General features: G+C 37.1%; 1 protein-coding gene across 4 annotated transcripts in view; it reads right to left on the bottom strand.

Moving 5' to 3' along the window:
• Positions 1–15,845, bottom strand: part of LOC135204743 (zinc finger protein OZF-like) — a 535,786-nt gene that overhangs the window by 301,461 nt on the left and 218,480 nt on the right. For 2 of the 4 annotated variants that reach the window (XM_064234903.1, XM_064234904.1), the window contains exon 1: positions 8,962–9,416. The exons of 1 other annotated variant lie outside the window; for it this stretch is intronic. The gene's annotated coding sequence lies outside the window, so the exon portion shown is untranslated. Of the gene's footprint in view, positions 1–5,894; positions 5,945–8,961; positions 9,417–15,845 lie in introns of those variants that run through there. One more of the 4 variants, XM_064234906.1, reaches the window with a different exon arrangement.

Raw genomic sequence — 15,845 nt, 5'->3', positions numbered from 1 at the left:
GTGCGAGATTATTTGTTTCCACAGTTTTAAGACTGTCTAGGGATTCCTGTAGTCTTTGATCACGTACCAGATTCTTGAGAATTTATCATTTGTCTCCTTGATTTTTTCAGAGTTTTTCCAATTATTTCTGAGAGTGATTTTGCTGTTTGGGAGGCATTTTCTGCAGTGTGGTACACCGCAGGTAGGCTTAGGTCAGCAGGCCCCTTTGGAGGCAGAGTGTAAGGGTCATCGGCTTCAAGCTCAAATGCCGTTAACAAAAGAACAAAAGTTCAAGCTTTGCTACCCAAGCAGAACTGAATCAAGAAAATAGAAAGACATCAATAGTGTCTGAGAAAGAGAAATGTCCAATGGGGAAGAAAAACCATGATCTTGATGAATGTTGGAATTTTGCTAAGAAGTCTTCTGAATAAGAAATAGATTTCCTTAAGGAGAGAAGGTTATGCATTGTACGCTTTCGTTCTCACCATACTTCTAAAGGATGTATGAAAAGAAGCAATGTAAGACATTCTGTAAAAGAGGCATTTCACATCATTGCATATCGAAGGATTCAAGCTACATAAAGAGAATGATAGCTCATCTAGCAAAGTTGCAAGTGAAATTATTGTTAGCACATGTACTACTAATCATGTCAGTGAAGTAAATACAATATTACAAGCTATTTTCCCAGTAAAAGTATATCAGAAAGGAACAAAGTAGTTTTTACACTTATGCCTTTTTTAATAATGGCAGCACTGATTGTTCCATCACAGAGAGTTTACAAGAGCAAATGGGTGCATCTGGAACAGAGACATGTTTAAAGCTCCAAACCATGCATGGGGTAAGTATTGTGAATACTTTGTGTGTTACAGATATGGAAGGAAACAACACTACTGATCTTTCCAAAAACCTTCGCTCATCAAAGATATTCCAACCAGTGAGTCATTAACAGCTACTAGAACCAGAATTGCTCAAAAAGGTAGCCGGTCTGAGGAATGTTGCTGATCTGATTCCTGATTATAGAAAGGATCTGGAGATTGGTTTTTTGATTGGCAGTACTGCAACCATTATAGGTGCTTCCAGCCAAGGGTGAAGATTCCTTTGCAGCTCCTTACCACCATGGATGGACTGTTAGTGGCCCTCTACATTTTAAATACTCCTCAAAGAAGAACAGTATTTCATGTCACCTTGTCTGTCTTCAGGAAGATGAAATGGTAAATGAGTGTAATCATCCTGCAGCTGTGACCCATATGTTTGAAATATGTTTGAAAGAGACTTTAGTGAGAAAGATGTTGGTCGAGTTCCTAATGAGAAAGGTCTGTCACAAGAAGATCAACAGTTCCTCAAAGAAGTGGCAGAAAACATTCAGTTTATTAATGGACACTACCAGCTTTCTTCCCCTACCATTTAGAACTAATAAAGTTAACTTGGTAAACAATAGAGAACAGGCAGTGAAACAAGCACAATGGCAAAGAAGAAAAATGAAACTAAACCCAAAGTCCCATGAAGATTATGTGGAATTTGTTGAGAAATTGGTGTTGAAAAGATATGCTTATAAGGTTCCAGAGGATTGGTTGCATAATGAACAGCCTGCATGTTATCTACCTCATGATGGTGTCTACTATCACCCCCCCCCCCCCCCAACAACAACCAAAAAATAAGATTAGGGTAGTCTTTGACTGTAGTGCTAAATACCAGGGTAGTTCCCTTAATGACAAGTTGATGCAAGTCCTGATATGACTAATTACCTGGTTGGAGTTCTCATCAGATATTGTCTAGAAAGGGTGGCCTTGACGGGTGACATAGAATCTATGTTTTACCAAGATCCGGTACCAAATGTCCAATACAAATATCTAAGTTTCTTATGTTGGCCTGATGGTGAACTTGAAAGTGAATTACACTTTGAGGGCAGCAGCTGACCATGCAAAGGAAAAGTATGGTCCAGATATAGAATGCACCATTAAGACTAATTTTCATGTGGATGATTATTTAAAGACAGAACCTTCAGAAGAGCAGGCATTTAGACTTGTGAAAGATGTTACAGAAGCGTTGAAGGAAAGGTTTTCGGCTGACAAAGTTTGTGAGTAACAGCAAGCTAGTGTTTGAAATCAATCACGCAAGAGGACCGTTCAAAAGATCTTCAAACATGTGATCTTGGCTATGATGAACTTCATGCAGAAAGAGCTCTGGTTTTCAGTGGAATATTGAAAATGACTACTTTACTTTCTCCGCAAGCATGGACCCAAAACCACTTACAAGGAGAGGCATTTTGTCAACAGTATGATCCCCTTGGGTTTGTAGCTCCTTTTCTTTTGCCAGCTAAGAAAATTCTTCGAGAAGTTTGTCAGGATAACACCTCGGGATGGGAGGATGTTATTTCCAAAGAATACCAGAAGCCCCCTGGAGAAGGTGACTTGATGGTTTACCAAGCCTAAGTAACTTAAAGATTCCAAGATGTGTCAAACCAAAAGAATTTGGTAGACTAACTTCCACATAGCTGCACATGTTTTTCAGATTGCTACTATTGAAGGCTATGGTGCTGCAGCATACATAAGACTTTCTGATAGCAGTGGGTGGAGGTTTCTACTGCTCTGCTTATGGGAGAGTCTAGAGTGTGTCCTGTAAAGGCAACAAACATACCCCGACTGGAATTGACTGCTGCAGTGGTGTCCATAAATCTAGCACAACACACTTTGAAAGAGCTGCAGATTGCATTGGTCCAGACATCCTATCACACAGATTCTACAACAGTTCTTCACTATATTTTTAGTGATAGTAAAACAAGGCTTCCCTATCTTTGTTGCAAATAGAGTGATAGTAATTAAGGATTTATCTAAAAATGAACAGTGGAGATATGTTCAGAGTAAAGAGAATCCTGCTGAAATTTCATCAAGAGCTTTCACAAGTCAGCAAATGCTGAACAGTGACATTTGGTTTGATGGCCCATATTTTCTTAGAGGACCAGAGGAGCTGTGTGAAAAAATGACGTGCCCTAAGATGATGTTGAATTGGAAGGATCTAAAACTTTTACAGTGCATCCAGAAGATGAGGGAGGGAAATGCTGTTGATAAGTTTCTTAAGTATTATTTTTCATGGCATCGGTTTTGAGGAGGCGGTTGCTGTGTATCACCATTTTTTTTCTTTTTTTCACCCTTAAATCTGAGAAACAAACTAGACTTAATGGTTCAATTACAGCAGATGAATTAGATCCTGCTACAAAAGCAGTTAGCAGATATATCCAGAAGAAAGCTTTTAGTGAGGAACTGACACTTGCAAAAGAGCAAAGGGTCAAGGGGCCGAGGACTTTGTAGCAGCAGTAGTATTTATAAACTAGATCCTTTCATTGATCCTCAAGACAAGCTTCTTCGCGTTAATGGACTGCTCTCCAAAGCAGAAATTTCAGCTGATGAGAAGCATCCAATGATATTACCTAGACTGAGTCATATCACCACTTTGATAATTCATTGCATACATGAAAAATTAGCTCATGCTGGACGCAACCATGGTGATGGCAAAGCTTAAAGAGATATTTACTGGATTATCCGCACCAATGCAAGTGTCCGCCAGGTTCTACAAAGATGTGGTTGATTTACCATTGGAAAGAGTAATTCCAGCTGTTCCATTCACACACACAGGTGTTGACTTCTTTAGGCCACAGGAAGTCAAAGAAGGAAAGCAAACCAGGAAGAGGTACAGTGTATTATTTACTTGTTTGTCTACCAGAGCAATGGGACAAGTTTTCATGGAGCTGAGGAGTTGAGGAAGTCACTGCAAGAGATAAATGAGGATCAGGTCTTTCCTCTCAAAAGAAAGCATCAGCTGGACCTTCAATCCCCCTGAAGATAGTCATATGGGAGGTGTGTGGGAACGTCAAATTAGAACTGTGAGAAAGGTCTTGACTCCTCTCTTCAAAGAACATGCTGGACGACTGGATGATGAGAGTTACCAAAACTCTTCTCACAGAAGTTGAGGCTATAGTGAATGACCGTCCTTTGACCTCAGCCAGTGATAGCCCAGATGACTTACAGCCACTCAGTCCAGCACAGCTTCTCACACAGAAATCAAGTGTTGTGATGCCACCACCTGGTGTTTTTCAGAAAGGAGATATGTGTCTGAGACAGAGGTGGCGCTATGATCAATTCTTGGCTAACTTATTGTGCAATAGATGTGAAGAAAATATTTATCAACAATACGAGAAAGACAGAAATGGAACAAGGGAAAGCGGCACCTTCAGGTTGGTGATATTGTCCTTGTAAAAGATGATAATCAGTCAAGGAGCAACTGGATGATGGGTCGTGTTATCACCACTGAAAAGGACAGAACTGGTTTTGTAAGAAGTGTAGTCTTAAACACACAAACCTCAGAGCTCCATCAACCATTCAAAAGCTTGTTCTTCTCGTTGAGGAAAAGGATATAATCGGGTAAGAGCCACCAGATAATTAAAATAGACCATAAAAAATTACTCTAGGCCTAGACCAATTCACCATAAGCAGTTCTCCTTCTCTGGTCTACATTGTCCAATGCGAGAACGGTACTGAAGTAGATGCTCAAAAAATGGTCAGTTTTCATAATTCACAATGAATAAAACTAACACTCGGTGAGCAAATCCACAATTCAAAAAAAAGAGAGAGAGACTTACTTTTATTTTCGTTTTCAAGATTTTAAATGCATATTCCAATCTGGTTTGTTATGAGAAATGAATGAAGTACAAAGAATAATCATGGTGAATGAACAAGTTCATTTCTGTGAACAGAGACAACGTTTTCAGACTCTGATGCCGTAATAAATTCAACCGCAAACCTCATACATTTGTACTAATTTATGAAGCGAAATGGACGTCACATTCTTAACACCTAAAATGATGACCAACTTATCTTCAGTTAGGCCAACTTATTAGCCACCGCCTACCACACCAAAACGGTAGTAGTACATGCTAATATTATGATCTCCCTGGAGAGAGAGAGAGAGAGAGAGAGAGAGAGAGAGAGAGAGAGAGAGAGAGAGAGAGAGAGAGAGAGAGAGAGAGAGAGAGAGACTTATTCGGATACCAGTTAGGTCTTTGTAACAAGGAAAACACTAGAGAGGTAGATTCAGAATCAAGGAATATATACTCAGTTTATAAATTTACGTCCACAGTTTATTTAGGTCAGGTTCCAACCAGTTTGTGTCAAGTCTATTATTCAAGATTCACTATTCTTTAAATGCCAGTTTCATTGAGACTGTCAGCAGCAGAAAACATTCCTTACACTTCATGAAACCTCGAGCCAGGAAAATCTACCAATCAGTATGACACAATATCGCTTCGAATTGAAAAAAAAGAAAAATTCAGGTGAAATGTCACTCGAAAAAAAAACAGAAAAAATGTAACCATCTTTGCAGAGGCGGGTTTAGTATTAGTACCACAAGCCCGTTGGGGATGACCGTAAAAGCATAGACCGTGTCTATCAACGTAAATTTTTGTTCCTGTGACTTTATGACCTCCCACCATAAATTCGTGAGACTTTCTTTCCTGTGACTTTTTTCCCCCAGCCAATATTGACTTCTCTTCCTGTGACTTTATTGTCGTCCACCAAGAGGAAGGAGACGCTGCAGCAAAGAAGACTTTCTGGTCAAGCCAACAACCTCACAGAAGGTCCCCCCCCCGCCCCGCCCCCGCCCCCTCCTCAAAAGGGTCATTCCTCTCTCGCAACATCCAACCATTTGACGGCGACAACGAGGCCAAATCCAACTGGTCGTAGTACCACAAAAATCGACACATTTTCCAAGTCATAAGCAAACCAAGTGAACCAACAGACGAATGAGCAAACCTAACAAAAGACAATCCTCCATGGCAAGAGTGATGGAGACATCAGTCACTCCCTAATATAGCTAATGAAGGGAAACAGTTAGTTAAAAACAGCAGCCACAGAAACACTTACAGAGGCAAACTTGAACGCTGCAGGGATGCCAGAGAGAGAGAGAGAGAGAGAGAGAGAGAGAGAGAGAGAGAGAGAGAGAGAGAATGGTCATCTTCTTCCACTTGATCTGGGCATCAGGGCCCTATAATAAAAATATTTCTGATTATTAATCATTTAATAATGTGAAAAATACAGACATCTCAATACACATAAGAGCTAACCTAATAAATACGAGGCTGGATAATTATAGAAGAAAACACAAAAAAACTGATATTTTTTCAGAAAAAAATAGGCTGTGCTGTATTAATTAACCTACAAATAAATCAATCCTTATCAGGACATCATTATGTAGTGATGCTTTTCAAGCAATCACCGGTTGGTTAAGAGAGACAACTCAAACAAACACGTCTTACACTTCAGTACCTAACGGACACACAAACGAACTCACTAACAGAAATACATGAACTTGATGCAAGTTCGGACTTGATAGAAACATTAACGTCTTCTGGATAAGGATAACATGATTATTAAATAATATATATAAATGACAATAGACTAATTACGTATCACACGACTATGGCCTGCTCTGCTCAGCTCTGCTCGCTCTGGACGTTGAGCCTCTTGCGCTGCTGACCTCATGACATCGTCAGCGTTTTACTCAAAACATTACCCCGTGACTACCATCTCACTCCAGTTCTTCCTTCTTCACTACTTTTTCTTAGGCCACACACACAAACACACACACACATATAATATGTTATTACAATTAGACTATAGCAGAACATTTTCCACTAGAAAATAACTATCTCAACTAATATTAATTTCATCCTGAAAGAATTCATTCATATTTTTTGACGGCAATCTTTCCTTTTATTCTCCATAATTAGGACTAAGGCATAACTGCTTCCATTATGGGAGCATCATGGTATGAATCATCAATATTCTGCAATTGCATTGCATATTCGTCCTTGGCGGTACAATAGGCTGCGTTTTATCCGGTTTGGAAGTAAGATCGATTTGGCTTACAAGCAAATCCTTAGGAGGCTACAGGGATGATATCATATACTGCCATTTCGTTGGTATTTGAATCATATGAGACCCAATGGCTGACTGGGTTCTGTCAGTCTGAAGGATAATAAGTCGGTTTGGCCCCGAAAGAATTCCTGAAACTATATATATTTATATATATAATATATATATATCTATATATATATATATAATATTATATGGTATGTATATATATATATTCCTATATATATATATATATATAGGCCTATTCCACTATATATCCAAGACGCCACAAGACTATTTTCAAACAGAGATAAGCAAGAGAGAGAGAGAGAGGGGCAGCAACTACATCCCGCTATTTCAACCACATGCAGCAGAAGTAATCAGCAGTCACCGAGTCATGCTCAACCTCGCTGTATCTTATTCCTCATTCAGTTCAAAAAGATTTTTTCCTGCCTACTACTTCACTTCATTACCTCGTGTAAAAGCTTCAGGATACTCTGTGTAAGACTGAGACAACAAACCCAATGCCATTCTCTGAATCTCCCTGGCCGGAGAAAAGAACGGAGAGAGAGAGAGAGAGAGAGAGAGAGAGAGAGGAGAGAGAGAGAGAGAGTTGGCAAGGAATCTCTGTACAAATAAAAAATTTTCAAATATAGTCTTGCAAGATATATCTGTACCTAACAATGCAAACCCTTTACTTCATGAATGTCTAAAAACATTTATATTTAAAAAGAGAGAGAGAGAGAGAGAGAGAGAGAGAGAGAGAGAGAGAGGAGCGAGAGAGAGAGAGAGAGGAGAGGAGAGAGAGAGAGAGAGAGAATTTTGCAGAAAGTACTACATACGTTCATGCAACCCCCAAAACGCGAACGTTGACCCCCAAAACTGATGACAAACTCACCTCCTCCCACCCTCCTTCGCTAACCGACAAATCCTTCCGCCGCTCACCACCCCTCTTTATCGCCCCCCACCCTCCCCCTCCCCCCCCTCCCACCCCCTTCCCTGAAAGAAAGGAACGATCCTGTTTTGTGGAGGCTGAAGAAGTCAGGGTGTTTGGGCTGTAAGAAAGAGAGAGAGAGTTGGAATGTTGTTGCATCTAGGCTAAACTGACATGAATCGGCCGTGAAGTATATATTGTTCCAAGTCCTTTGTGGATATTAGTAGAGAACCCAGCTGGCTCCATTGACTACCTAAGGATTCATATTTTAAAATATTCTTCATAAATTACCTACAAAGATTATTTTACCTTTGAATGGTTTTTGCAGATACAGATACCAAATAGCAACTACTTCCCTATGAACAAATTTATGATTTTCTTAGTTTATAGCCTTTCTTATGTGCACAAGCACCCATGGCCTCATAGAGTAGAGAGATAGAGAGAGAGAGAGAGAGAGAGAGAGAGAGAGAGAGAGAGAGAGAGAGAGAGAGAGAAAACCCTTCACAGGTATGTCATTTGAAACAAATAGGTAGTACTAAGATACTTCCACATATGTATGAAATGAAACTTGACGAAACAAATACTAAAAGTAAAGAAAGACTCCAAGAGAAGAAAAAACCGACCTAAAAAAGGAAGAGGCGATCTTCGCTTCAGGCCTATTATTCTTTTTTTTTCTGAGAAAATTTCGCGAATTCTAAATATGTACAAACGATTCCTTCAGCCCCAGTGAGGTTAAAACGCTCATCAATGGGATGTCTACTCTCTCTTCTCTCGCTCTCTCTCTCTCTCTCTCTCTCTCTCTCTCTCTCTCTCGTCTCAATCTCCTAACCTCCTCGCTCTCTTAACGTTACGTAACTTCAGATAATTTTTTCGATAATTTTAAAACAGAGACAAAATGTGCTTTTAAAAAAAAATATGTCTGTCTCTGCTAATTTAGCATGATTAATAGAGTAGATACTATCAATCCTGGCATAGAAGTAACTAATCTATTATGAGATTTCCCCCATGCTGGCATGGAAAAGGGTCATATTATCAATATGATGAAAATCAATCGATATCTTTCACTTACGTCAATCAGCTGGATAAACAAAATACAAAGGTATTGAATGAAACCGAATTTTGTAACCGCCTTTTTAAACTCACCTCAGACGACGACTTAATGTGGTGGAAATAGGCGCTGTTTATGCCGCCAAGAGCGGTTCATATCAAATTGTAGTACGTACTAAGTAAGCTATTCCATCCAGGCTGTATGAAACGACACCATTGATGATTCATGGGAAAATATTCCAAAAAATTAGATGACAACCATTATCGTCTTGTCAACTTGGTCTCTTGGTTCCTTCCTTCCTTTCATAAACAGAACGTGACAGTAAACACCGTTTTCGTCAAATAGTAGCAACACTGCTGCTGCTAGGGATGGGCAAGTACCGGTACAAGTACCGGTTTTTCCGGTTACAGGCTTCATGGTACATTACTGGTAAAAATCTCAGTACCGGTAATTTACCGTTATTGCTGTTAATTAAGAAATAGTAAAAATGCCTCTCACTATGTGCTGATTGCTGAACCACTATAATACTCACCACACATACAGTACAGTGAACAAAAAGTAACACCAGTTCTTTTAAAACTAATAGTATCTGTATGACACTATTTCTAATTGTGCTGATACGGCAAATGCAACTAGATTCATTACTTCTTTTTTGCTTACTTTTTATCAATCGATCCTACTTTTTGTACTGCATTAGAATAAAGAGTACTACACTAATTTCAACGAGTTGCCTGGTGGAAGACTACTGTATATCTTATGAGGAACAGAGTCGAATATTATTATTATTATATATCTATCTCTCAATATATATATATATATATATGTATAAATATATCTATATGATATATATTATATATTTAGATATGTGTGTATAGGCTAAACATAGAATTTTATACAGTAAGTGTATTGAATCCGCTTTAAATAAATTCATCATAATATGCAGTGTTATGCATAAACTTTTAATATAACTATCTCTGAATTACCATTATCACTAATGAAATAATTGGTGGAATCGCGGAACGCATTAGTAACCACAACACACCATTAACACGACTCGACACCATCTTACCATTTACCTAACTTGCATTGCCGGGAATAGTACCATTTTAGCAACAGTCCAACATACCACTCACGATCGCCTTGCTAGTGAAATACATTTTACCAGTAAAGTACCGGTAATACCGGTAACAGTAAATTTTTTACCGGTTTACCGGTAACGAAATTAGCGGTACTTGCCCATCCCTAGCTGCTGCTGCTAGCTGACCTGACTGACTGGCCAGGCCGGCCGGCGCCCGGCGTCCGCCGGGTTGTGGTTTAGGCGGTGTTCTCTCTCTCTCTCTCTCTCTCTCTCTCTCTCTCTCTCTCTCTCTCCTCGCCCAATGTCATAATGTTTCATTGCTGCTTGAAGTAATTATAGTATTCAATATCCATAATATTCCTTAGTTAATTCCCATAATCTTCCACAACATTCCTCATAAGTATAATACTCGTATTAACATTGACCTCCCAAAAAAAAGAGAAAGGGGGGGGGGGGGGGGGGTTGTCAACAAGGATATAAGAGTTTCATCATACAAAATGCTAAACCTTAAAAGTTAACTTCATTTATGAAAGGTAGTTCCTCCTTACGATACCTAGGGAGAGTTGTCGTCAACTGAATCTTATTTTTTTCTTTGACTTGGGAGTTTAGTTCCTACCTTCTTATCCTGGGTTGAGATTTTACGATCTCTCTCTCTCTCTCTCTCTCTCTCTCTCTCTCTCTCTCTACTCTCTCTATCTCTCTCTAACTATATTATTTACAAGTGGATGGCCTATGACGGGATAGTTTTTGAATCACAGACCCAGCAACCTTCAGTTATGCTCTGAGAGAGAGAGAGAGAGAGAGAGAGAGAAGAGAGAGAGAGAGAGAGAGAGAGAGAGAGAGAGGTTACTCGGAGGGGGGCGAGATATTCGGGGAAGGAATTTTTTATTTAATATAAGACAATAATAAATAACAAATAAGTGAAAAATAAACTTGTCGGGCAAGTGGTTGAGATATTTGGGCCGAATTGGGAAACAAGCTTTTTTCTTTTCTTTAATAAGCATAAGAATAAAAGTAAATATAAACTTGTATTTGTAACCAAATAATAAATAATCGCATGTGAAATACCATTACAACTGAGAGTATATATAAGTAATATGTATGGTAGTTATATAATATGTTAGAAGCTGATATTATGAAGATATATGTCGTGCAAGAGAGAGAGAGAGAGAGAGAGAGAGAAAGAGAGAGAGAGAGAGAGACCTCGAGTCTCACCACCAGCAGGCTGAAATGCATCCATTGCTAATTTCATGGATGGAGAACAGGGTCTTGAAAAGTTCCTTTAAATCGTTGTGCCGATGATGTTATTATAGTTTTCTGTAAGATATCGTATATGTATTCTTTATCATTCATTATCAACCATCGACTACAACTAGTGTACAGTAATATACGATATGCTAGCCATAATTTCCATAGCATTATTGCTAGATAATTTAGTTAGGCAACACAGTTAGTAATAAAAATAAAGGTCAAAATAAGTAGAAGATAAATACTAATGTAATAAGGAACGATAATCAGTAGGGAACCTGTAATATTAGAAACTGAATACATAATAACAGGCTGATGGTAAGTGAATGTTACGGTCAGCAAAGTACCATATGGCAATGTTCTTATGCATTCTGGCTATACTGCTAGCGAAACAGGAAGCGAAACAGGAAGCGCAGCAGGCAGACAGTTGAGACTCCTGTGACTCCTCTCTCGGTATTCCTTGTTTAATTATTTTCATGTGAGTAATATAGAATGTAGGTAAGAAAAAGAAAAGTGTTCCAGTCTGCTAACTTTTGATAAAACATTTATAGATATAGAAAATGACTCGGTGTGTTTAAGAAACAGGAAAATAGTTGCAAAGTTATCTTGTGAAAGGCATGGAATGGTGTGTTGATGATGGATTAAGCCAGCATTGTAATGGTGTTGTGTGGTGAAGGAGAAGGTGAATTTCCTTCTTCAGTGATTAACAATAACAAATCTATTTATTGCTAGTGACAGTTTTTTAAGTGGCTTAAAGGTGACGCATATAAAGTGTTGTTTATTAGTGAAGTGGTTTTGTATACTTTTCCATCATGAAATTACAAAACCCTCGCAAATTCTAATGTACCTTCTCTTAACCACCAGTCGTCTTCCACCCAACTGTTTATTGCCTAATTACCTTTTGTTTACACTCCCTTCCATAATAATTTTTCGTGTCAGTTCTCCTATTATTATTATTATTATTATTATTATTATTAGTTATTATTATTATTATTATTATTATTATTATTATTATTATTATTATTATATTATTATTATTATTATATATTTTTCTATTATTATTATTATTATTTAATTAATTTGTTTCTCTGTATTTGCTCCTAGCCCACTTTCACTGTTTAATTAAAAGGTTTTTAATTTTGGTGTTGGTAAACATTGTGTGAATTCTTTGTTACTTATACGCAATTGATGTGTGAATCTGTTTCAGCCTGGAAAATGTATCAAGCTGGATACGAAAACGGTCGGTGTTAATAAATGGATGAAAGACAGAGCGTGTCTCCCTACTCCAATATGTTTTCTCCCTTGAGTAATTGCTCCTGTCTCCATACTATATGCAAATGATATACTATATAATATATATATATATATATATTATTATATATATATATATATATATATATATATATATATCTATATATATATAATATATATATATATATATATATGTATATATAAAATTTTATTGTAACGGCTAATTTAAATTTATATATATATATACCTATATATATATATATATATATATATATTAGTATATATATATATATATATATATATATATATATTTAAATTTAAATTTAGCCGTTACATAAAACTTTTATATATGAACAATGTGCACAATTTCATGTAAAATACAACGAAAAATAATTGAAGGTTGTAGCTTTTCTCATTTTCGAAATATTGGCATATAAATCACGATAAATAGAAAAAAAAAAAACCATTCATCGGTCAACTTTGACTCTACCGAAATGGTCGAAAAACGCAATTGTAAGCTAAAACTCTTATATTTTAGTAATATTCAATCATTTACCTTCATTTTGCAACAAATTGGAAGTCTCTAGCACAATATTTCGATTTATGGTGAATTTATGAAAAAAACTTTCCTTCCCTCCGCAAGCGGATTCTCCGCCATAAATCTTCCGAATTGCGTACATCGCATTTTCGGAAAATTTGCTCCGTTTCATATTAGGCATTTCATAGAGTTTTATATATGAACTGTGCGCATTTTCATGTAGGAATAAAAGGAAAAAATAGGTTTGAAGGTTGTAGCTTTTCTAATTTCCGAAATAATTGCATATAAAAAAAAAAATTTTTATAAACAAAATTTCGACATTTGGTCAAATTTAACTCGTCCGAAATGGTCAAAAACTGCAATTGTAAGCTATCGTAATATTCCATCATTTATCTTCATCTTGAAGCAAATTCGAAGTCTCTATAACAATATTTAGATTTATGGTGAATTTAAAAAAAATATATTTTTTTACATCCACGCGTTACGAATTCATGCATCATTTTGTGATAATATTTTCTCTGTATTGCTTTTATTGTTTTACAATGTGTTATATACCAAAAAGATCACAATTTTAGTTTACACACTACAACGAAAAAAAGTAACTTGGTTACCTTTAACCGTTTTGCGCACAGCGTGATTTGAATAAAATTATATATGAAATTTTGTTTTTTGCGCTATCATGTATCGCATTATTTATATATGATAATGATAATTTTTATCATTTCTGATGGTTGCATACTACACTACCAGCAATGACAAAAAAAGGAGCCAAAAATGAACTCTTAATCTTCAAAACTAAGCGCGCTGTGATTTTTTGACAAAATTATTTTTCCGCTTCCGCGCTCACTCCAAACCGGACCCGGCATTCGGGAGAGGTTTGATTTTTTTCCTGCTTCGGCGTTTAAAAGGTTTAATATCTAACTCGCTCTAACCTCGGAAATTAATATATTTTCATATATTCTTAACCAAAGGGGAATTTTTTTCTCGATTAACTAGATTTACCTGTACCTTGGCGCGAATGCAGGAGACATTCAAATCCAGGCACGTCAGTGAAGCTCTGCCACCCCACCACCGCGAGACGCCCAAAAAGTTAATGTCGTCTCTCACCCTCAAATACCTCTCGCGCTGAGGTATTCGTTGGTTTGGAGACAACATCAACCCGCCTCGACTCCGATAGTGTAAGTAGCGCAAATTGACAACACATAGCATTTACATAAGTCATATCACATTACCGTGATTTATATACATACATTGAGCTACAATGTCCTTTAATATCTAATTCGCTCTACCTCGGAATTAATATATTTTCATATATGCTTAACCGAAGGGGATTTTCTTTCTCGATAATAGATTTACCTGTACCTGGGCGCGAACGCAGGAGACATTTAAATCCAGGCATGTCAGTGAAGCTCTGCCACCCCACCCCGCAGCGAGACGCCCAAACAAAAAATTAATGTCGTCTCTCACCCTCAAATACCTCTCGCGCTGAGGCATTCGTTGGTTTGGAGACAACATCAGCCCACCTCGACTCCGGTAGTGTAAGTAGCACTTTTTGACAACACGTTAGCATTTACATAAGTCATATCACATTACCGTGATTCATATACATACATCGAGCTACAATGTCCTTTAATATCTAATTCGCTCTAACTCGGAATATATTTTCATATATGCTTAACCGAAGGGGAATTTTTCTTGATATAGATTTACCTGTACCTGGGCGCGAAGGCAGGAGACATTCAAATCCATGCACGTCAGTGAAGCTCTGCCACCCCATCACCGCGAGACGCCCAAAAAGTTAATGTCGTCTCTCACCCTCAAATACCTCTCGCGCTGAGGTATTCGTTGGTTTGGAGACAACATCAACCCGCCTCGACTTCGGTAGTGTAAGTAGTGCTTTTTGACAACACGTAGCATTTACATAAGTCATATCACATTACCGTGATTCTTATACATACATCGAGCTACAATGTCCTTTAATATCTAATTCGCTCTACCTCGGAATTAAAATATTTTCATATTTCTGCAGGTCTAAAATTTTAAAAATATAGTTTGCTGTACTAAATCATATTAATTTTTGTTGTGTGAATTGATTTTAAAAGGAGACTAAATTCATGCGTTTTTATCTGAATTTTGTTTTATTTTCTATGGTTATGTATTTGTATCTAAAATTTTTAATGCTTTAAATTAATTTGTATTATATTTGTGTTTGAGATGTTCCCTCATTGTAATTGTAGTTGTAATTTGATAATAGCACAGTTAATTATAAGTGTAATTGTTATATTTCATATAATAGCATAAGTATTTGCACCAAGCCTGATTGTATATATTTTTCACATAGTTGGTGATCTTGCTAGTCATGTTTTTTTTTTTTTTTCGTGAAAAATAATGTAAAAATAATTATTGATAGGATGTTCCTTTGTAAAATATATAATCTAAAATTAAAAGTTGTCTCGACGTTATATTATTTGAGTGAATTTTGGTTTGAATTCATACATAAGAGGATGTAATCTATAATCTGATTGACTGTGTGAAGAGAGATATGGAGGGAGTTGGGATTGAGCGAGAGGATGCACTGGACCGAGGGAGATGGAAGAGTGTGTTGAAGAACCATTACAGCGACCCCAAATAAGAACAAACTTGTAGAAAAAGAATAAGATGTATATAATAATCTGAATCAAGAATTGAATAATAGCTACGTAGTTTTGCTAAAATTTAACAGCTGTTGGTATTTGTTACATAAATATGGTGATTAAAAACGAAAGAAAGAAAATAACTCTTGTGATGTTTGAAATTCGGGCAAATTTGGTGTTGTCCTCCCTAATGAACTTCACCTCGTACGCCTATGATTGTAGCAATCTGCT

Source organism: Macrobrachium nipponense, chromosome 47 (genome assembly GCF_015104395.2).
Source record: "Macrobrachium nipponense isolate FS-2020 chromosome 47, ASM1510439v2, whole genome shotgun sequence".
Lineage (NCBI taxonomy): Eukaryota > Metazoa > Arthropoda > Malacostraca > Decapoda > Palaemonidae > Macrobrachium > Macrobrachium nipponense.
Note: the sequence above shows the minus strand (reverse complement) of the source record. Positions and strands in the feature narration are given on the sequence as shown.